Source organism: Macaca nemestrina, chromosome 14 (assembly GCF_043159975.1).
Source record: "Macaca nemestrina isolate mMacNem1 chromosome 14, mMacNem.hap1, whole genome shotgun sequence".
NCBI lineage: Eukaryota > Metazoa > Chordata > Mammalia > Primates > Cercopithecidae > Macaca > Macaca nemestrina.
This window is the reverse complement of record NC_092138.1, coordinates 12,021,667-12,045,273: the sequence shown is the minus strand read 5'-3', so window position 1 is coordinate 12,045,273 and position 23,607 is coordinate 12,021,667. Positions and strand designations below refer to the sequence as shown.

General features: G+C 44.0%; 1 long non-coding RNA gene across 1 annotated transcript in view; it reads right to left on the bottom strand.

Annotated features, from left to right (window-relative positions):
• LOC139358292 (uncharacterized) overlaps positions 1 to 21,520 on the bottom strand; it is a 42,124-nt gene extending 20,604 nt beyond the window's left edge. The window contains exon 1 of the long non-coding RNA XR_011613030.1: positions 19,785 to 21,520. This is a non-coding gene — a long non-coding RNA (uncharacterized lncRNA). The remainder of the gene's footprint in view (positions 1 to 19,784) is intronic.
• Between the last annotated feature and the right edge of the window lie 2,087 nt (positions 21,521 to 23,607).

Here is a 23,607-nt window from a genome sequence, read left to right as displayed (position 1 = left end):
CAGGTCTGACTCATCCTTCAGCTCCCTACTGGGACTGTGACCCTGAAGCTAACAAACCAAACCTAAGGGCAAGGCCGGGCGCAGCAGCTTTCTGAGTCTCTTCTGAAGTGGCTTTGAAATCGATACTGTGTGTATATGTAAGACCTAGCCTGAAGGAAGGTGCTTTGTTTAGTTGCTGACTTATTTTCTTGGTGATAAGCTTTAGATATCATTTAGTTTTTATGTTTGCTTGTTTTGTTATAGATTAAGTAGCTATCATAAGAAAAAGGACTATTTAGTTACTATCTGGAGGCTTGTTCTGTTTGATACCACCAGGTCCAAGTTCAATTTAGAGATAAGAGCCTTGAAAGCTATAGATTGCGAACAGTTTTTTCCCTGAAAACAAAACTGACATATTTATATACATTGATAAATACATAGATAGACTGAAAATCAGTATATGCATATTTAGCAATATGCCTCTCAATAATCATCACATTATTCATAATATTTATAAATCCATAAATATAAATGCACATTAGAGCAACTTATTAACAATGTTCTATAAGCCAGAAAAGCACCATGAATACAAAATAAATTATTAGAGTTCCTGAACAGTACTTTTACCTGCTAAATATTTTGCGACCTTCAACAGTTCAGCTAGACAGTCAAAAGGAGAGCAGCTTAGCAGAAGATTCTGGCCTATCTGAGGATTCAGATCACTGAAGAACTTAAGTTTAGGCTGTTAAACAAAATTATGGGAGCCCATTATTTTGGACTGAACTCCTGTGCTAGGCCCCAGCAGACCAGACCAAACTAAAATGGAGTCATTCATGCTAAATGCCTCATCATCAAATAGAAGCTTTAAGAAAGCAATAGATCCAACACAGACTAGTTTTTCTTGAGAACAGGAGATTCCAGTCTACCTGAGTCAGTGCAATAAAGAAGTCCTCTCTACTTTAATTTTTGCACGAAAAGTAACCTGATGTAGCCAATTCACCTTAAAAAAATTTTTTTTCGGCTGGGCGCAGTGGCTCAAGCCTGTAATCCCAGCACTTTGGGAGGCCGAGACGGGCGGATCACTAGGTCAGGAGATCGAGACCATCCTGGCTAACACGGTGAAACCCCGTCTCTACTAAAAAATACAAAAACTAGCCGGGTGAGGTGGCGGGCGCCTGTAGTCCCAGCTACTCAGGAGGCTGAGACAGGAGAATGGCCCGAACCCAGGAGGCGGAGCTTGCAGTGAGCTGAGATCCGGCCACTGCACTCCAGCCTGGGCGACAGAGCGAGACTCCGTCTCAAAAAAAAAAAAAAAAAAATTTTTTTTCCTGTTTCCTTGTTCTCACCTTACAAAACCCACTGTTCTGCTGCTGACCAGCAGGAACCCTCATGCTATTTTGAATGGAAGCTGCCCTGATTCATGAATTGCAAATAAAAGCCAATTAGATCTATATTTGTTGGAATTTTGTCTTTTGATAAGACCAACTGGACCTTCCCTTTCTTTGTTAAAATCTGCAAGACTCTTCTTCCTTGGTCACACTGGCCAATTGGCTTGGTAGAGCTGCAGTCAGGGGAACCTGGGAGAGACTTGACCTGCGAAGAATACAAAGGCCAGGGTGCTGATGGTGGTGGTGCTGGTATCCTGAGATGGCCAGAGCTCAAAGAAGTTCATGTCAAGAGATGACAAGCCACAATGAATTTATGAATTTATGGAATTTTGTTTCTATGTTTATGGAAATTTATGTGTGCACTCATGCTGTGTTATTGACTGAACTGTGTCCCCTAAAAATGCGTATATTGAAACCCTAACCTCTAATGTGACAGTATTTGGAGGTAGGGCCTCTGAGGAGGTAATTAAGGTTAAATGAAGTTGTAAGAGTGGAGCCCTGGTGATGAGATCCATGCCCTGTAAGAAGAGACACCAACCCTCACTATCTCTCCCTGTCTCTCTCTCTCTCTGTCTGTCTTTCTGCCGTGTAAGCACACACAAAGAAGGCAGCCACCTGCAAGCCAGGAAGAGAGCCCTCACCAGGAACCAAAATGGCCAGCGCCTTGATTTTGGACTTCAGCCTCCAGGAGAGTGAGACATAAATTTCTGTTTCTTAAGCCACCTAATCTGTGGTATTTTGTTATGGCCATCTGAGCTGACTCAAACACCCAGGATCACTTATTTATCTGTTCATTAATTTATTGATTTATTCAAGAAGTTCAACAAGGCTCTACTGAGTGCTTTATGTACCAGGCACTGTTTTTGGAGGTCAAGATGCATCAGTGACAGAAGACAAAAAGATTCCTACATTGTAAGCTTACCTGTAGGGACAGTAAACAATCAATGTTAGAAATAAATAAATCCGTGGTGATGACACTATATATTTTGTAATGTACCTTAACAGTACATAAATGTCTTTTGCACCTATTATTGCATCTGACCTGGCAGATCCTGTGAGGTATTGTAGGTAGGCTCCAGATCACATGGCTGGTACCAATTATAGTAGTAGCTGATAAGTATTTAGCTGCTTATTATGTGCTAGGAACTGTTCTATGTATGTGTTAACTCATTTAATCCTAGCAACAATTCTAGAAGTTGTTTTCTATAATAAAGGCAAAGAGAATTAATTTGCTCAAGGTCGGCCAGGCGCAGTGGCTTACGCCTGTAATCCTATCACTTTGGGAGGCCGAGGCAGGTGGGTTGTGAGGTCAGGAGTTCAAGACTAGCCTGGCCAACATGGTGAAACCCCATCTCTACTAAAAATACAAAAATTAGCCAGGCATGGTGGCGGGCGCCTGTAATCCCAGCTACCTGGGAGGCTGAGGCAGGGAATTGCTTGAATCCGGGAGGCGGAGGTTGCAGTGAGCGGAGATCGCACCACTGCACTCCAGCCTGGGTGACAGAGCAAGACTCTGTATAAAAAAAAAAAAAAAAATTGCTCAAGGTCAGACTATAGTAATTGCTGAGCCAAGATCTGAACTAGTGAGCACGCATCCATCATGTGAAGCTCCTCCCTTTCTAGAGCCATCACTTAGTTAGTTATTTGCCTTCCTGGTAGACTGTAAGCTCCTTGCAGGCAGGCCCCCATCTCTCTGCTTTGCCGCTTTCTTGGGCACGCAGCAAGATGTCCACAAAGTCTGAACACGTAGGCAAATGTGCATAGTGTGATCAAGGACATCTGCGACTTGTAAAATCTGTTTCCAGACTTTATAGATACTCTGTAGGTACTGAATGAATGAATGAATGAATGGCTGAAATCTGGTCCTTTAGCCTTAGCTTCCCACCACACCACCCAAGTTCTTTAGATAGTTAATATCTGTTTCCTGCCACAGTTCCCTAAGAATATAGATTTTGAGGGTGAGAGGGGGTAATATAACTAGCTTTGCATTATGCAAGAAGGGAGAATCATTCTTTCCTTTAATACTTAAATAGTAACAATGCAGGCCTCATTCTTCAGAAAGCCCAGGATCACTTCTAAGGATCCTGGTGAGTCTGTGAATTTCTTTTTTTTTTTTTTGAGATGGAGTCTCGCTCTGTCGCCCAGGCTGGAGTGCAGTGGCCAGATCTCAGCTCACTGCAAGCTCCGCCTCCCGGGTTCACGCCATTCTCCTGCCTCAACCTCCCAAGTAGCTGGGACTACGGGCGTCCGCCACATCGCCTGGCTAGTTTTTTGTATTTTTTAGTAGAGACGGGGTTTCACCGTGTTAGCCAGGATGGTCTCGATCTCCTGACCTCGTGATCCACCCGTCTCGGCCTCCCAAAGTGCTGGGATTACAGGCTTGAGCCACCGCGCCCGGCCGAGTCTGTGAATTTCTATACATTCATTGGTTGTTGTTTTCCACTTCTTGCTGTGGATGCGTGCTCTGGGTTTCTGACACCTCTGTCCATCCCTGGATCACTCTGACGCCTGCATGGCTATAGCAGAGACTCTGAATGCAGGTCGTGTGCCTGATTTAGTTTCCTGTGCTGCTATAATAAATTACCACATGTTTAGTGGGTTAGAACAACACAAATTTATTATCTTACAATTCTGTAGGTCAGAAGTCTGACATGGGTTTCATTGGGCTCAAATCAAGGTATCAGCAAGGCTGTATTCCTTCTGAGGCCTCTAGGAAAGAATCCGGTTTTTTACCTCCTCCAGCTTCTAGAGGGCACCTGTATGCCTTGGCTCAGGGCCCCCTTCCATTTGCTAAAGCCAGCAATGTTGCATTGTTTTGTTCCTTCCTTCTGTCATCATGTCTCCCTCTGACTACAGCCAGGAAGCATTCTCTGCTTTTAAAGGTTCATGTGATGACATTGGGTCCTCCAGATAATATGAGAAAATCTCCCTATCTCAGGATACATATTTTAATCACTCCTGCAAAGTCCCTTTTGCCATGTAAAATAACATATTCACAGGTCCTGGGATTAGGGCATGAACATCCTGGGGGAGGGAGATTACTATGTATACCACAGTGCTGACATGAGTCTTTCCTTCTTTACTAATAGAACTTCTGGTTTTTCTGGTTTTTAATTGAACACGTGGGCCTCCAAAATAAAAATTACATCTCCCAGTCTCTGCTGCAGCTAGGTGAGTTCATGGGAATATGTTCTAGTCAATTAGATACAGAGATATCACATGGTGCTTGAGGAGCTATCCCTCAAACATCGGGGGGGTAACCTTCTTCACCGCCTTCCTCCTTCCTGAGAATGTGACCTGGCAGCTGTCAGTCAGGCAGTCATTTTGGACCCTAGGTGGATGTGACATGTTGAAGATGGGGGAGCAACAGAATAAAAGGACCCCAGGTTCCTGATGGTCATGGAGCCCCCACACCAGTCCTTGGCTGCTTGACTTTGGACTTTATTTACATTATTTAAATGTCCCATATTCCGTTACCTTTCACCTGGAAGTAAACCTAATCCTTACTGATATTGTGGCTGTCTCGCTGATACAATGGGTTTGCTTCCTTCAAAAGTAGGGGTACAGGCCTTTATTTCTCTTTTTCCCCTAAGGCACTGAGAATACAACACTGTTAGCTATAACCAACTCCACTCACAAACTAAAAATAGAAAAGAAAAGTTTGACACTGGATATCAGATATCCTAGCTCTTGAAGTCCATGGGCCATGTCTCTTCAGGGTACTTATCCCTTCTTCCCCATTTCCTGCTACTGCAATGCTGGGGCCAGCCCCTCTTCTTCCTTAGGAGTCCCCCTCTCTCATTCTGCTTCTCTGTGGCCCACCCTCCAAATTGCTAAACAACCCAGTAATCTCTGCAGAGCCATGCCTGTCCATAACAAAGATGGCCTTTCAAAATATACCAATTACACTGCATGCTTAATGTCTCAGTAGGAAGTGCCTACTTTTGTGTAGGAACTTCACTTAAATCCACATCATAAAAAGGGCTCACCAATGTGATTTCTCCTTGAACTGATGGAAACTTTCCCCTCAAAAATAAAGTGAGCTTTTATCAATGTTTACAAATATTAGTACTCTACAGTTTCCAGCCATCAGATACATAGGTGTCCGTTGTATATACATCTATGGTTATTGAGGGCAATAGGGAAAATCCAACAAAGGAGAAAGCTGAGCAAGCATGGAAAATGAGACCAGGAGAAGAAGTAAACAGCTTTGTATTTGGATGGAGAAGAAAACAGCAAATGCTGACATTCATCAAAATAAGAGAGAGACTAAGGTTGCAACGAAGCTGCAGGAGTGAGATGAAGGTGGCCACACCAGTTGCAGATTGTTGAGATGGTCCCTGGAAGTGGCAAGGCTTGAGCAAGGCTGGGAAATAGCAGCAGAACCTCGATGTGCAGCCTCAGTCTGGGGCAAATGGGCTTCCCAAACACCCCCACTGGTTGAATCTCTGGCTATCAGGGGAACCAGCCCCCAATATTTCAACATAAGTTATTTTCTATTTTCCCTGAGTGTTGGCCAGTCTGAGAAATAAAGAGAAAGAGTACAAAAGAGAGAAATTTTACAGCTGGGCCTCCGGGGGTGACATTACATGTCAGCAGGTTCTGTGATGACCCCTGAGCCGCAAAACCAGCAAGTTTTTATTAGGGATTTCAAAAGGGGAGGGGTATACGAATAGGGAGTGGGTCACAGAGATCACATGCTTTAGGGGCAATAAAAGGTCACAAGGACAGAAGGGCAGGGCAAGGTCACAAGGCCAGGGTGAAATTAGAATTACTGATGATGTTCTATGTCCCACTGTGCATGCATTGTCATTGATAAACATCTTAACAGGGAAGAGGGTTCAAGAGCAGAGAACCAGTCTTGAAATTCCAGGCTGGAATTTCCTAATCCTAGCAAGCCTGAGGGCTCTGTAGGAGACCAGGGTGTATTTCATCCCTTATCTTCAACTGCATAAGACAGACACTCCCAGAGTGGCTGTGCATAAGCCTCCCCTGGGAATGCATTCCCTTCCCAGGGTTATTCCTTACTGGGAAAAGAATTCAGTGATATTTCTCCTACTCGTTTTCTGCAACAAGAAAAATGTGACTCTGTTCTGCCCAGCCCCATAGGCAGTCAGACCTTATGGTTATCTCCCTTGTTCCCTGAATATCGCTGTTATCCTGTTCTTTTTCAGGGTCTCTGGATTTCATATTGTTCAGACACACGTTTTATACACAATTTGTGCAGTTAACGCAATCATCACAGGGTCGTGAGGTGACATGCATCCTCAGTTTACGAAGATGAAGGGATTAAGAGATTAAAGACAGGAATAGGAAATTATAAGAGTATTGATTGGGGAAGTGATAAATGTCCATGAAATCTTCACAATTTATGTTCTTCTGCCATGGCTTCAGCCGATCCCTCCGTTCGGGGTCCCTGACTTTCTGCAACATCTGGCTCTACATCCTTTTTGATGTGGTTTTTTTTCTTTGCATACCTTTTGCCATCACTGATTTGCTGACATCTAAATTAAGAAGTTGGCCCTGGAGCGAATTCTGAAAATGACTACATACTTCTTGAGTAAAGAAGATAGGACTGTCAGTAGAAGAATTTCAAAGCTCCAAATGACCCTCCTTTTATTTTACATTGTGATATGGTTTGGCTGTGTCCCCATCCAAAATCTCATTTTGAATTGTAATAATCCCCATGTGTCAAGGGTGGGACCAGGTGGAGGTAATTGTTCTCATGATAGTGAATGAGTTTCATGAGATCTGATGGTTTTATAAGGGGCTTCCCCCTTTGCTTGTCTCTCATTCTTCTCCTTCCTGCTGCCACGTGAAGAAGGACATGTTTGCTTCCCCTTCCACTATGATTGTAAGTTTCCTGAGGCCTCACCCAGCCCTGCGGAATTGTGAGTCAATTAAATCTCTTTTCTTTATGAATTACCCAGTCTCAGGCAGTTCTTTATAGCAGCGTAAGAATAGATTACTATACATTGTTACTAATTTGGAGAACACTATGAAATGGGTAGGATTTCACCCACTCAGAGCTAAGTTGTTAAAACTAGACCCTTTGGTTTATATTTAAAAACTTTTCCAACATCTGATGGTTTTACAGGGGCTGAATATAAAAGTATTTGTACTGAAAGGTTTTGTGTATTCATTAAGAAACATAGTAATGTCTTTTCTTTAGCATTTTAAGGGCTGATCAGGGTTTAATATGATGCAATAATATGATGATTAATAAGGTAAGGTTTTTATGAATTCAAAAGTAAATTATTTAAAAGTGGGGAAGGATTTTGAGAGAAGGAACAAAGTGTTCTTAGAAGGCATGGAGGCTATATACAAAAGATATACAGGAAATGCAGGCCCGTAATGTATTTATTGGCTCTAAGGTCCAGTCTAATTTTTAGATTAAGTGGGAATCTTATGAAAAGACAGGTCATGGTCAACAGGTTGATATAGTCTTAGGAAAAGTAGATAACATCCAGCTATTGGAAAGCTAGCATGCTCTCTTACTTGGATATGTCCCCGTTTCTTTTAAACTCTTGAGCCCCCTAAAATTAAGGATTATGTGGTTCAAACCTATTTTTTTTATTACTGTTACAGTAAGTATGCTTGTGGCCAAAACATTTATTTTATTTTATTTTATTTATTATTTTTGAGACAGTCTCACTCTGTTGCCCAGGCTGGAGTGCAGTGGTGCGATCTTGGCTCACTGCAAGCTCTGCCTCCCAGGTTCACACCATTCTCCTGCCTCAGCTTCCCAAGCAGCTGGGAGTATAGGCACCCACCACCACGCCCGGCTAATTTTTTGTATTTTTAATAGAGACAGGGTTTCACCGTATTAGCCACGGTGGTCTCAATCTCCTGACCCTGTGATCTGCCCGCCTCGGCCTCCCAAAGTGCTGGGATTACAGGCTTGAGCCACCACGTCCATCCCAAAACATTTATTTTTATAATGTCTATAACTTGCTTAAATACTTCAGCAAAATCAGGGTGATATTTACTCATTCAACAAATATTTGTGCCCTCATTCACCAGGCATTATTTTAGATGCTGCAATGAACAAAACAGACAAAAATTCTGGCCTTTGTGGAGCTTACAATCTCATTTGTTATTTAAATCGAAATTTTATTTAAGAAGAATGTGCATTCTAGAGGTGATCAGCTAGTATTTAATCAGAAAGGCCACACTCCCACAGCAGCTACTGTAAGTATTTGAGCAGCTATCCCTGTTAGCCCTAAAGACTTTACATGAGGAATGTTAGAAATGGACTCTTGTCATTGAAATTAGCGGCATTCAATATAATATATGAACTGTCTTAAATATTTTGAGGATATTCCCTCCCTTATAAACAGGGCATAATATGTGGTAAACTCTTTGGGTGCAGTGGCTCACGCCTGTAATCCTAGCACTATGAGAGGCCAAGGCGGGTGAATCACCTGAGGTCAGGAGTTTGAGACCAGCCTGGCCAACATGGTGAAACCTCATCTCTACTAAAAATTGGCACACACCTATAATCCCAGCTGCTCAGGAGGCTGAGGCAGGAGAATCGCTTGAATCGGGAGGTGGAGGTTGCCGTGAGCTGAGATCATGCCACTGCACTCTAGCCTGGGAGACAGCAAGACTCTGTCACAAATAAAGAAAAGAAAAAACAAATCTGGTAAACTCCGTATTAATCTTCCTACCTTTCAGAATGGCTCTTAGGGTTAGCAAGTCTGGAATTGATTTTGCAGATTATTAAATTGCCTGATGCTGACTATAAAGTAAGCAATTATGCAATTATGCTTTTAGGATGTTGTTGCATCTCCCTAAAGAGAACCATTTTTGCAAGGTATGGTTGCAGCATCTAGAGGAATACAGAACTGAGTGCACTGAGTGTACCAGACAGATTGTATAAACTGTTTCTCCACTGCTTGCTAATGGCTTTGTCTAATAAATGTTTACTTATATATAAAAAAAGAGAAATGCATGACCAGGAACTGACTTAGCTCACTATGGAAGGAGCAGTGGGGAAAAAAAAGAAACCAACTAGAATTTCACAAATGAAGGCAAACTGCAGTGTTGACAAGATGCTTCCCTGCAGCAAGGATGGCTCAAGGAGAAAATGTGTTTTAGATTAGGCAGAGTGGGAAGAGGAAGAGGCAACAGCGACAGCTGTGAGAAAGGCGTATCACTGCAGCTTCTGTTGAAGCCTCAACCATGCTGTGGCCACGCGGTTCCTGGGCCAGCTCTTACACCCAGGTATGTGAGCTCACTTGCAACTAGAGGTCCCAGGGACATCTATCTCAATGGTGCTTGGCATCTGCACTGTCATAAACTACAATCAGTGTTTTATCACTTTAACTGCTAGCTTTATTAAATCTCACAGACACATTTCTGGACAAATAGAACAGGTTTTCTTTGCGATATATGAAGACTCTCATCTGTCTTCTTGTGTTTAGGTCTGGTCTCTGAAGGCAAGATCAGCTCCAAATGCCTGTCCCTATATGCAAGTTCAATGTCATTGGTTTTCCTGCTTTCATAAGCTCTAGAAAGGCTTGTTTGATTAAGAACAATGGCACTAAAGGACACTAATCCCAAACCATTCACAGTCATACAGCTTAATTAAGAACAGAGACTGTTTATACACACACACACACACACACACATATATATATTTATTTATTTTTTATGGAGTCTCACTCTATTGCTCAGGCTGGAGTGCAGTGGAGCGATATCGGTTCACTGCAACCTCCCCTTCCTTGGTTCAAGCGATCGTAGTGCCTCAGCCTTCCAAGTAGCAGCTGGGATCACAGCCACCACGCCTGGCTAATTTTTTTTTTTTTTTTTTTTTTTTTGGTATTTTTAGTAGAGACGGATTCGCCATGTTGGCCAGGCTGATCTCAAACTCCTGATCTCAAGGGATCTGCCCACCTCGGCCTCCCAACGTGCTGGAATTACAGATGTGAGCCACCGGGCCAGGCTGAGACTGTCAATATTAACATGACTTTATTCTTCCAGGAAATTCTTGCCCAGGAAGATAACATTGCAAATGACTTTATGGTTTATGCCAAAAACTTCCTGGAAACCCATTTATCTGAACTATCTACTCAACTATCTCTTATCATCGGGGTTAATAGCTCCCTTTAAGAAAAGCAGTTTGATCAACTGGGCTTATCAAACAACTCTTTGTTCCTTAAGGCTCAGTTCAAAACTGAAATCTGCTCTCTGAATTTTTTTTTTTTTTTTTTTTTGAGACGGAGTCTCACTCTGCTGCCTAAGCTGGAGTGCAGTGGCATGGTATCGGCTCACTGCAACCTCCACCTCCCAGCTTCAAGTGATTCCGCTGCCTCAGACTCCCGAGTAGCTGGGATTACAGGCACCCGCCACCACACCCAGCTAATTTTTGTATTTTTAGTAGAGACAAGTTTTCACCATGTTGGCCAGGCTGGTCTCAAACTCCCGACCTCGGGTGATCCATGGGCCTCAGTCTCCCAAAGTGCTAGAATTACAGGCATGAGACACCACACCCCGCTCTCTCTGCACCTATTAAAGTACAAATCTCGCCTACGCTTGGTCAGGTCCCACACCCGCATTGAAGGACCTACCTTATACCAAACCTCTAAAGCCTTACCCTTGAGACACTGCTATGACTGTGCTGGTAGCCACCATGGTCTTGCTTGGTCAGCAGATTGGTGGTCCTTCAACCTGTTGAAGGAGTTGCTCAGCTTTCAACAACGTCAGCATCAAAACTGAATCCTGGGCCAGGCGTAGTGGCTCATGCCTGTAATCCCAACCCTTTGGGAGGCCAAGGCGGGTGGATCACCTGAGGTCAGGAGTTTGAAAACAGCCTGGCCAACATAGCAAAACCCCGTCTCTACTAAAAATACAAAAAATTAGCTGGGCATGGTGGTGTGCGCCTGTAATTCCAGCTACTGGGGAGGCTGAGGCAGGACAATCACTTGAACCCGGGAGGTGGAAGCTTCATTGAGCAGAGATCATGCCACTGTACTCCAGCCTGGGCGACAGACTGACACTCTGCCATAAAAACACCACCACCACCAAAACCAACAACATTGAATCCTGGATTGATGGGTAATCATGAAAGGTATCATGAGTTGGTGTGCTAGGTACTGTGTGAAGCACTTAATATTTATAAACCCATTTAAGATTTGGTAGTTACCTAGCAAAGAGGTAACAATAGCACTTATGGAAGGGCTTACCATGGAATTGGAATTGCTCTAAATGCTTCACATGTGTTAACTCATTTAATCCTGAACAAAAACCTAGAAGGTTGTCAACCCCCATTTTTTTGCAGAGGAGGAAACTGAGGCATGGGGAAATTTAGTAACTTGTCCAAGGACATACAAAGGCAAATGACAAAGCAAGCATTTTTGTTCAGACTTCTCTTGCTATTTAAATTTTCTTATACTTGACGTGTAGCTCAGAGAAATTTTATAACTTGGCCAACATCATACAGTTGTAGTGATGAAGCTAAGACTTAAATCCAGGATTTTAAATCTAAAACAAATGTTTCTAACCATATCAGTGTTGGTTTTTATTCAACTGGCAACATTTTAATGTTTCTTTTCTTTTTATCAGGGCAAAATTTGATCCCTATAAAGACAAAATATATTCTTAATAAGTTGAAAGGTTGTATATTTAAAAAATTTTGGTTGCTGGGTGCAGTGGCTCATGCCTGTAATCCCAATACTTTGGGAGGCCAAGGTGGAAGGATCACCTGAGGTCTGGAGTTCGAGACCAGCCTGACCAACATGGTGAAACCCCCTCTCTACTAAAAATACAAAATTAGCCGGGCATGGTGGCACATGCCTGTAATCCCTGCTACTCGGGAGACTGAGGCAGAAGAAGTGCTTGACCCTGGGAGGCGGAGGTTGCAGTGAGCCGAAATCAGGCCATTTCACCCCAGCCTAGGCAACAAGAACAAAACTCCGTCTCAAAAATAAATAAATAAATAAAAATAAATTAAAATTTTGATTTATCTGTTTCCTTCTGTGGGTTTTGAGTTTGTACATTAATCTTTATTCTATTTTATTTTGATAGTGAATTTACCCATGTTTATTTTAATTATGAAAATACGCAACCAGCCCAAATGCCCATCAATCAATGAGTGGATATCGTGGTATATGTATGCCATGGAATACTATTCAGCCATAAAAAGGAATGAAATAATGGCATTCACAGCAACCTGGATGGAATTGAAGACAAGGATATCTGCAATTGCTACTTCTTTTCAGCCTTGTAATTGAGGGTCTAGCCAGAACAATTAGGCAAGGAAGAGAAATGAGAAAAAGAAGTAATCTCGGCCGGGCATAGTGGCTCATGCCTGTAATCCCAGCACTTTCGGAGGCTGAAGCAGGCAGATCACTTGAAGTCAGGAGTTTGAGACCAGCCTGGCTAAGATGGTGAAACCCCATCTCTACTAAAAATACAAAAATTATCCAGGCATGGTGTCGCATGCCTGTAATCCCAGCTACTCAGGAGGCAAAAGAATCGCTTGAACTCAGGAGGCAGGGGTTGCAGTGAGCCACAATCATGCCACTGCACTCTAGCCTGGGTGACAGAGTGAGACTCTGTCTCAAAAAAAAAAAAAAAAAAAAAAAAAAAAAAAAAAACTAGAAAATGAAAATTGGCAGAAAGAGGAAAATGTAAAAGACCAGAATTCTACTAATTACCTTGAGACAATCACTGATCCTAGGTTTGTGCATATTCTTTCAGATTTGTCTATGCATTTGTACATATGTATCAGAAAAATTCATTTAACCTTTGTACAGTTGATTCTCATTATTTACAGCAATTATATTCTATAAAGTCACCACCGACACTGAATTCGTGAACACTAAAACGTTACTCCTAGGGGAATACAGGGTTAGGTGCCTGTGAGCCTCTGTCACAACATTTTCAGCAACTGAGCAATACACAGTCTTGGTTTATGCATGTTTCTGTTGAAAGACACCTTATTTAATATATATTTTTCATCCATGAACACTGAACTTAAGATGAAGAGCACTTTAATTCATTTCTAAACAAAGATTATCCAACATACATGATGATGATTTCTCTGTAAGGCACATCCTAGTCTTCTTGGACTTAGAAACACTGGACATTTAAGTACTATACTGGGAGACATTTTAAACAATGGATTCACCAACATTACACATTTTTCACAAAAATGTGAAAATCATGGCACTAAATAAATAGCAAAAAGGGGCTGGGCACGATGGTTCATGCCTGTAATCCCAGCATTTTGGGAAGCCGAGGCAGGTGGAGCATATGAGGTCAGGAGTTCGAGACAAGCCTGACCAATATGGTGAAATCCTGTCTCTATTAAAAATACAAAAATTAGCTGGGTGTGGTGGCATGTCCCTGTAGTCCCAGCCCCTCAGGAGTCTGAGATGGGAGAATCACTTGAACCCAGGAGGTGGAAGTTGCAGTGAGCAGAGATCCCGCCACTGCACTCCAGCCTGGGCGACAGAGCAAGAATCCGTTTCAAATAATAATAATTAATAAATAAATAGCAAAAAGGACATTTGGATACAGTGTGAGAGCTGCAATAAGAGGGTAGAACATCACCTGTTTGACCTCAGCTGAGAATGCGCTTGTAAGTCAACTCAACTTGTTCACCACTCTGTAGGTGTCCACAAATGACCACTAAAGCACCATGGATATTTATTTTAGGGTTACAAATACATGTTAGTGAGTAGGCAAATTCACAAAATATGGAATCTGTGAATAATGAGAATCAACTGTATCTGTGACAAATCAGTTCTGTGGTTTTGTAGCAGGCACTGTCCTCTCAATGTATCTTCCATATCACTAAGTATACTTCCTCATGATCATTGGCAATGGGCTCATAGTATTTTATTGTATGGATGTAAGAATCATTTAGACAATCTGATTTATTTTTCTGGAGCTACTGTAACAAATGGGTACTAAGCTCTGATTTTTTTTATCTTGCCCAAATTTCTATCTAAGTGGTCTGAGAGTCACCTCCCACAAATCATAAATTCCCATCAGATGGATTATATTTAACCCTATATATTGTGATTTACTTTCCAATCTGACTCTGGCATAACATTATAAGACAAGGAAGAAAATCAAAATATTTTACCCCAAAACATGCTTCTCTGCTATATCTCGAAATGGTCCTACAAAGTCATCCTATGTGGGGGAAAATCTAGATCTGTAAAACGTCTCTATTAACATAGCTAGATCTTTTTCTTCCAGGCCCTCCCAGTCCTGAAGAGATTCTAAAAGTCTAGCACCTTGTAAAGATCTGAATAGGCTGGGCGCCGTGGCTGATGGGGAGGCTGAGGCAGGAGAATCTCTTGAACCCAGGAGGTGGAGGTTGCAGTGAGCTGAGATTGTGCTACTGCACTCTAGCCTGGGTGACAGAGCGAGACTCTGTCTCCAAAACAAAACCAAAAACAAACAAAGAAAACTTTCTTGCCTCCCTTTTTTTTTCTTTCTTTTTGAGACGGAGTCTTGCTCTGTCTGTCGCCCAGGCTGGAGTGCAGTGGCACGATCTCGACTCATTGCAAGCTCCGCCTCCCGGGTTCACGCCATTCTCCTGCCTCAGCCTCCCGAGTAGCTGGGACTACAGGCGCCCGCCACCACTCCTGGCCAATTTTTTGTATTTTTAGTAGGGACGGGGTTTCACTGTGTTAGCCAGGATGGTCTAATCTCCTGACCTCGTGATCCGCCCGCCTCGGCCTCCGAAAGTGCTGGGATTACAAGCGTGAGCCACCTCACCTGGCCTCTTGCCTTCTTTTAATAGGGCTATAAGTGACTTCATTTAGGGTCCACTCTGATAATCCAAAACCTGAGAATAAAACCTCAGGCACAGAGATAGTGTGCAAATTACATTCGCCTGCATCGAGCCTGAAGACACAGATTTCAGCAAGGAGGGAGCACCTTGGATAAGGGAAGTTTTCAGGGTTTCCTTATGGGAGATAGGTTCAAGGTGGTAGCAGCAATGGTTAGGGAGTCCGGGGACGAGTACCCCAGATCACAGGAAATGCCAGACCAAGAGCAGTTTCAACTTCTTGTTCCACCAGGAAACTGAAATTTTAACACAATTTATATGGCTGCAAATATTCCCTTAGGGGAGCTATGTCACCTAGTTATAATGTGTAGTTATGGGTTCATATTCTAGCTGTACCATCAGTGCCATATTTTAGAATCTGTCATAGGTTAGACAATTAAAATACTGCAACCAGTATGATAAAGAGTTATCTTTTTTTTTTTTTTTTTTTTTTTTGAGATGGAGTCTTGCTCTGCCACACAGGCTGGAGTGCTGGAGTGCAGTGGCAAGCTCTCAGTCCACTGCAGCCTCTGCTTCCTGGTCACAAGCAATTCGCCTGCCTCAGCCTTCCGAGTAGCTGGGATTACAGGTGTGCACCACCATGCCAGCTAATTTTTGTATTTTTAGTAGAGACGGGGTTTCACCATGTTGGCCAGGCTGATCTCGAACTCCTGACCTCAGGTGATCTGCCTGTCTCAGCCTCCCAAAATGCTGGGATTACAGGCGTGAGCCACCATGCCTGGCTGAGTTTTCATCATTATATGCAAGTATTGGGAAGAAAAAACTTTTTCTCTACCCTCTTATTCCCAGTGTAGATTAAATAACAAAAGACATTAATAGGAGAAAAAGATATATAAGTTTAGGTGATGTTTTAATTTTATGTGCATGGGGGCTACACAGAAAAGAATTAAAACCTCAAAGAGGTGGTTAAGCTCAGGGGCTTATGTACCATTTTAATAAGGGCAATAAATTGTGGACAAGTGACTAGCAAAGGAAGGGTGGGGTTTGGGCCCCTAGGGGCAGGAAATTGTCAAAAGGTAAGTATGTGGTGAAACTAATGGAAGACAGGGTTATTTTAGGAAGGCTTCTTTGTGCAGATTCATCTCAGTGTCAACTTTCCATCTTTTTCATGGACATAAAACACCCCTGGGGAGAGAAGGGATTTATGGCAACCTAATTTCTCGGAAGTCTCTGCTTTTAGTCAGATAAAGGAAGCTACAAGAAGGCTTTCTTTCTCTATCTGTTGATTCCCAATAACCTTCGACTCAAAACAATCCATATGCCAAACTGGCATGTGTTAAGGTAGCGTACTCTGGCCGCCTTCATGAGCATGTATTTCTTGCATACAAGGCCTGAAGGTTGGGGGCCAGAGTGCAGCAGGCCAGGCCAACACCAGATATGCTCCTGGCATTTCGGGGGCTGAGGCTACAAAAGCTAAGGCCCTGGGGTGGTAGTGAGATGGAGCAGGGACTCCTCTTAGGGGCTTGCTGGGTCTCACAAGCATGGAAATGAAGAAAACTTTTGAGTTCTTCCAAGGAAATTCTAGTCACCTAGCTGGCCCTGCAACCAGCAATTAGAGAAGTAAATGAATAGCGTTTGAAGCAAGAAGATAATAACAGCTTAAACAACAGCCACCCAGGAAGTCAGAGTCACAAAGTGTTTGGCTCTCTAAACTAAGGGATTACATCTTTTTTTTGAGACAGAGTCTCGCTCTGTCACCCAGGCTGGAGTGCAGTGCCGCAATCTCGGCTCTCTGCAACCTCCGCCTCCTGTGTTTGAGCGATTCTCCTGCCTCAGCCTCCTGAGTAGCTGGAACTACAGGCACACGCCACCATGCCCGGCTAATTTTTGTATTTTTAGTAAAGACAAGGTTTCACCACTTTGGCCAGACTGGTCTTGAACTCTTGACCTCAGGTGATCCACCCACCTCAGCCTCCCAAAGTGCTGGAATTACAGATGTAAGCCACCAGGCCCAGCCAAAAGATAACATCTTAAGTTGTTTTTCAGAAACCAGGACCCCCACCAGCTGGAAAATGCTAACTGCTGTCACATAGACATCAGGTAAGGGGAAACTGAGGGCTGAACTCTGACTATTGTCCTTTGTTTAAAATTTTACGATGGGGCCTGGAGACAGTATGCCTGCAGACCATCAATCTTGCTAACTGGTCACTCTGACACAGTATGCTATGACTTGCTCTCATAAACTGACTATGGCATAGCAACGCACAATGATTCTTATCCTAACGAACATGTTAAAGCCAAACCTTTACATTCCTTTCCTGCTGGCCTAAAGTTTTTAGACAAAGCCTTGCTCCCTTAACCAACTGCAAATCAAAGAAGCTAGAAATGGAACAGACACTAAGGGATTGACCCGGAGACCAGAACTGGGACTGTGGGAGCTGTTGAAGAATAGAAAGGGCTGGGCATGGTGGCTCAATCCTGTAATCCCAGCACTTTGGGAGGCCAAGGAGGGTGGATCATGAGGTCAGGAGTTCAAGACCAGCCTGGCCAAGATGGTGAAACTCTCAGGTCCCTGAGCCCAAGCCTGCACGTATACATCTAGATGGCCTGAAGCAACTGAAGAACCACAAAAGAAGTGAAAATAGTCAGTTCCTGCCTTAACTGATGACATTCCACCATTGTGATTTGTGCCTGCCCCACCCTAACTGATCAACTGACCTTATGAAATTCCTTCTCCTGGGCAATGAGTTTCAGAAGCTTCCCACTGAGCACCTTGTAACCACCGCCCCTGCCTACAAGAGAAAGCCCCCTTTGGCTGTAATTTTCCACTACCCACCCAAATCCTATAAAACTGCCCCACCCCTATCTCCTTTTGCTGACTCCTTTTTTGGACTCAGCCCACCTGCACCCATGTTATTAAAAAGCTTTATTGCTCACACAAAGCCTGTTTGGTGGTCTCTTCACATGGACGCGAATGACATTTGGTGCCGAAGACCCGGGACAGCGGGACACCTTCGGGAGACTGGTCCCCTGTCCTTGCCTTTACTCCATGAGGAGATCTACCTATGACCTCGGGTCCTCAGACCAACCAGCCCAAGGAACATCTCACTAATTTCAAATCAGGTAAGCAGTTTTTTCACTCTCTTCTCCAGCCTCTCGCTACCCTTCAATCTCCCTGTCCTTCCAATTCCAGTTCTTTTTCCTGTCTAGTAGAGACAAAGGAGACACATTTTATCCGTGGACCCAAAACTCCGGCACTGGTCACAGACTCGAGAAGACAGTCTTTCCTTGGTGTTTAATCACTGCGGGGATGCCTGCCTGATTATTCACCCACATTCCATTGGTGTTTGATCACCACAGGGATGCCTGCCTTGGTCATTCACCCACATTCCCTTGGTGGCAAATCAATTACAGGGATGCCTGCTTTGGCTGCTCACCCACATTGCAGCCCAGGGCTGCTCATCACCCCCTTCTCCATGTCTCTACCTTTCTCCTTAAACTTACCTCCTTCACTATGGGCAACCTTCCACCCTCCATTCCCCCTTCTTCTCCCTTAGCCTGTGTTCTCAAGAACTTAACAACCTCTTCAACTCACACCTGACTTAAAACCTAAATGCCTTATTTTCTTCTGCGATACCGCTTGGCCCCACTACAAACTTGACAATGGTTCCAAATGGCCCAGAAATGGCACTTTTGATGTCTCCATCTTACAATACCTGGATAATTTTTGTCGAAAAATGGGCAAATGGTCTGAGGTGCCTAATGTCCAGGCATTCTTTTACACATCGGTCCCTCCCTAACCTCTGCTCCCAATGCGACTCGTCCCAAATCTTTCCTCTTTCTCTCCTGTCTGTTCCTTCGGTCTCCACCCCAAGCTCTGAGTCCTTTGAATCCTCCTTTTCTAGGACCCATCTGATCTCTCCCCTCCTCCCCAAGCCAGGCCAAGCCAGGTCCCAATTCTTCCTCAGCCTCCACTCCCCTACCCTATAATCCTTCTATCACCTCCCCTCCTCGCACCTAGTCTGGTCTGGCTTACAGGTTCGTTCTGTGACAAGCCCTCCCCTACCTGCCCAACAATTTCCTCTTAAAGAGGTAGCTGGAGCTAAAGGCATAGTCAAGGTGAATGCTCCTTTTTCTTTATCCGACCTCTCCCAAATCAGTTAGCGTTTAGGCTCTTTTTCATCAAATAGGAAAACCCAGCCCAGTCCATGGCCCATTTGGCAGCAACCCTGAGACGCTTTACCGCCCTACACCCAGAAGGGCTGGGAGGCCGTCTTATTCTCGATATGTGTTTTATTACCCAATCCACTCCCGACATCAGAAAAAGCTCCAAAAATTAGATTCTGGCCCTCGAACTCCACAACAGGACTTAATTAACCTCACCTTCAAGGTGTACGGTAATAGAGAGGAGGCAGCCAAGTGGCAACGTATTTCTGAGTTGCAATTACTTGCCTGCACTGTGAGAGAAACGCAAGCCACATCTCCAGCACACAAGAACTTCAAAATGCCTAAACCTCAGCAGTCCTCCAGGACCTCTTCCCCCAGGATCTTGCTTCAAGTACCAGAAATCTGGCCACTGGACCAAGGAATTCCTCCAGCCCGGGATTTCTCCCAAGCCGTGTCCCATCTGTGCGGGCCCCCACTGGAAATCAGACTGTCCAACTCACCCGGCAGCCACTCCCAGAATCCCTGGAACTCTGGCCCGAGGCTCTCTGACTGACTCCTTCCCACATCTTCTCGGCTTAGCGCCTGAAGACTGATGCTGCCTGATCGCCGCAGAAGCCTCGTGGACTGTCGCAGATGCTTTAGGTAGCTCTTACAATGGAGGGTAAGTCCATCCCCTTCTTAATCAATACAGAGGCTACCCACTCCACATTACCTTCTTTTCAAGGGCCTGTTTCCCTTGCCTCCATAACTGTTGTGGGTATTGACAGCCAGGCTTCTAAACCTCCTAAAACTCCCTAACTTTGGTGCCAACTTGGACAACATTCTTTTATGCAATCTTTTTTAGTTATCCCCACCTGCCCAGCTCCCTTATTAGGTCTAGATATTTTAACTAAATTATCTGCTTCCCTGACTATTCCTGGACTAGAGCCACACCTCATTGCTGCCATTTTCCCCAGTTCAAAGCCTCCTTTGTATCCTCCCCTTGTGTCTCCCTACCTTGATCCACAAGTATGGGATACCTCTACTCCCTCCTTGTGACCAATCATGTACCCCTTATCATCCCATTAAAACCTAATCACCCTTACTGCACTCAACGCCAATATCCCATCCCACAGCAGGCTTTAAAAAGGTTAAAGCTTGTTATCACCCACCTGTTACAACATGGCCTCTTAAAGCCTACAAACTCTCCTTACAACTCTCCTATCCTACCTGTTCAAAAACCGGACAAGTCTTACAGGCTGGTCCAGGATCACTGCCTTATCAACCAAATTGTCTTGCCTATCCACCCTGTGGTGCCAAACCCATGTACTCTCCTATCCTCAATACCTCCCTCCACAACCCATTATTCTGTTCTAGATCTCAAACATGCTCTCCTTACTATTCCTTTGCACCCTTTATCTCAGCCTCTCTTCACTTTCACTTGGACTGACCCTGACACCCATCAGTCTCAGCAACTTACCTGGGCTGTACTGCCGCAAGGCTTCAAGGACAGCCCCCATTACTTCAATCAAGCCCTTTCTCATGATTTACTTTCTTTCTGTCCATCTGCTTCTCACCTTATTCAATATTTTAATGACCTTCTACTTTGTAGCCACCCACCCCCCAACAAATCTTCCCAACAGGACACCTTCCTGCTCCTCCAACACCTATTCTCAAAATGATATTGTGTATCGCCCTCCAAAGCCCAAATTTCTTCCTCATCCATTACGTATCTCCTCATGATTCTTCATAAAAACACATGTGCTCTCCCTGCTGATTGTGTCTGGCTAATCTCCCAAACCCCAATCCCTTCTACAAAGCAACAACTCTTTTCCTTCCTAGGCATGGTTAGGTACTTTCACCTTTAAATACCTGTTTTTGCCATCCTGACTAAACCGTTATATAAACTCACAAAAGGAAACCCAGCCGACCCCATAGATCCTAGATCCTTTCCCTACTCCTCTTTCCAGTCCTTAAAAACAGCCCTAGTAGCTGCTTCCACACTACCTCTCCCTAACTCATCCCAACCCTTTTCATTACACACAGCCAAAGTACAGGGCTGTGCGGTTGGAATTCTTACACAAGGACCAGGACTGTGCCCTTAGCCTTTTTGTCCAAACAACTTGACTTTGCTCTTTTAGGCTGGCCCTCTTGTCTGTGTGCAGTGGCTGCTGCTGCTCTCATACTTTTAAAGGCCCTGAAAATCACAAACTACGCTCAACTCACTCTCTACAATTCTCATAACTTCCAAAATCTATTCTCTTCCTCACACCTGATGCACATACTTCCTGCCCTCCTCACCCTCCGCCCCCTGGCTCCTTCAGCTGTACTCACTCTTTGTTGAGTCACTGACAATTACCATTGTTCCTGGCCGGGACTTCATTCGGCCTCTCACATTATTCCTGACACCACACCTGACCCCCATGACTGTATCTCTCTGATCCACCTGGCATTCACTCCATTTCCCCATATTTCCTTCTTTCCTGTTCCTCACCCTGATCACACTTGGTTTATTGATGTCAGTTCCACCAGGCCTAATTGCCGCTCACCAGCAAAGGCAGGCTATGCTATAGTATCTTCCACATCTATCCTTGAGGCTACCGCTCTGCTCCCCCATACTGCCTCTCAGCAGTGATTTAACTCAAGCCCTCACTCTTGCAAAAGGACTACTTGTCAATATTTACACTGAGTCTAAATATGCCTTCCATAAACCACCATGCTGTTATATGGGCTGAAAGAGGTTTCCTCACTATGAAAGGGTCCTCCATCATTAATGCCTCTTTAATAAAAACTCTTCTCAAGGCGGTTTTACTTCCAAAGGAAGCTGGAGTCATTCACTGCAAAGGCGATCAAAGGGCCTCAGACCCCATTGCTCAAGGCAACAATTATGCTGATAAGACAATTAAAGAAGCAACCAGTGTTCCAACTTCTGTCCCTCATGGCCAGTTTTTCTTCTTCTCATTGGTCACTCCCACCTACTCTTCCACTGAAATTTCCACCTACCAATCTCGTCCCACACAAGACAAATGGTTCTTGGACCAAGGAAAATTCCTCCTTCCAGCTTCACAGGTTCATTCCATTCTATCATCCTTTCATAACTCTTCCATGTGGGTTACAAGCCACTAGCCCACCTCTTAGAACCTCTCATATGCTTTAAGACATTTGCCCTGCATTTCACTCCATCCTTGGCTACCTTCTCCTTGTTATTCAGATTCTCCTCTCAGCCCCACTTCTTGTTTACTTATACCCAACCCCATGAATAGCAATGAAAGGTTGCTTGTAGACACTGTGTGCTTTCTCATACACCATAAAAATTGAACCTCCCTGTCTACCCAGTTGCCCCATCAATCCCCATTACAACCTCTAATGGCTGCTGCCCTCGCTAGATCCCTAAAAGTCTGGGTACAAAACACCTCTTTTAGTACACCTTCTTATCTTTTCGCTTTGCATTTCCAGTTTTGCCTTGCACAAGGTCTCCTCTTCCTTTGTGGATCCTCTACCTACATGTGTCTACCTGCTAATTGGACTGGCACATGCACACTAGTTTTCCTTACTCCAAAAATTCAGTTTGCAAATGGGACTGAACAGCTTCCTGTTCCCCTCATGACAATGACACAACAAAAAAGGGTTATTCCACTAACTCCTTGCTTGTCGGTTTAGGACTTTCTGCCTCCACTATTGATCTCAGAACTGGAATAGCAGGCATTTCAACCTCTGTCACAACCTTCTGTAGCCTCTCTGATGACTTCTCTGCTAGCATCACAGGCATATCCCAAACTTTATCAGTCCTTCAGGCCCAGGTTGACTCTTTAGCTGCAGTTGTCCTCCAAAACCGCCAAGGCCTCGACTTACTCACTGCTGAAAAAGGAGGACTCTGTAGATTTTTAAATGAAGAGTGTTGTTTTTACCTAAATCAATCTGGCCTGGTGTATGACAACATAAAAAAACTCAAGGATAGAGCCCAAAAACTCACCAACCAAGCAAATAATGACGCTGAACCCCCTTGGGCACTCTCTAATTGGGTGTCCTGGGTCCTCCCAATTCTTACTCCTTTAATACCTGTTTTTCTCCTTCTCTTATTCGGACCTTGTGACTTCTGCTCAGTTTCTCAATTCATACAAAAACCACATCCAGGCCATCACCAATTATTCTATATGATAAATGCTCCTTCTAAAAATCCCACACTATCACCCCTTACCCCAAAATCTTTCTTCAGTTTAATCTCTCCCACTACAGGTTCCCACGCCACCCCTAATCCCGCTCAAAGCAGCCCTGAGAAACATCATCCATTATCTCTCCATACCACTCCCCAAAATTTTCACCACCCCAACACTTCACCACTCT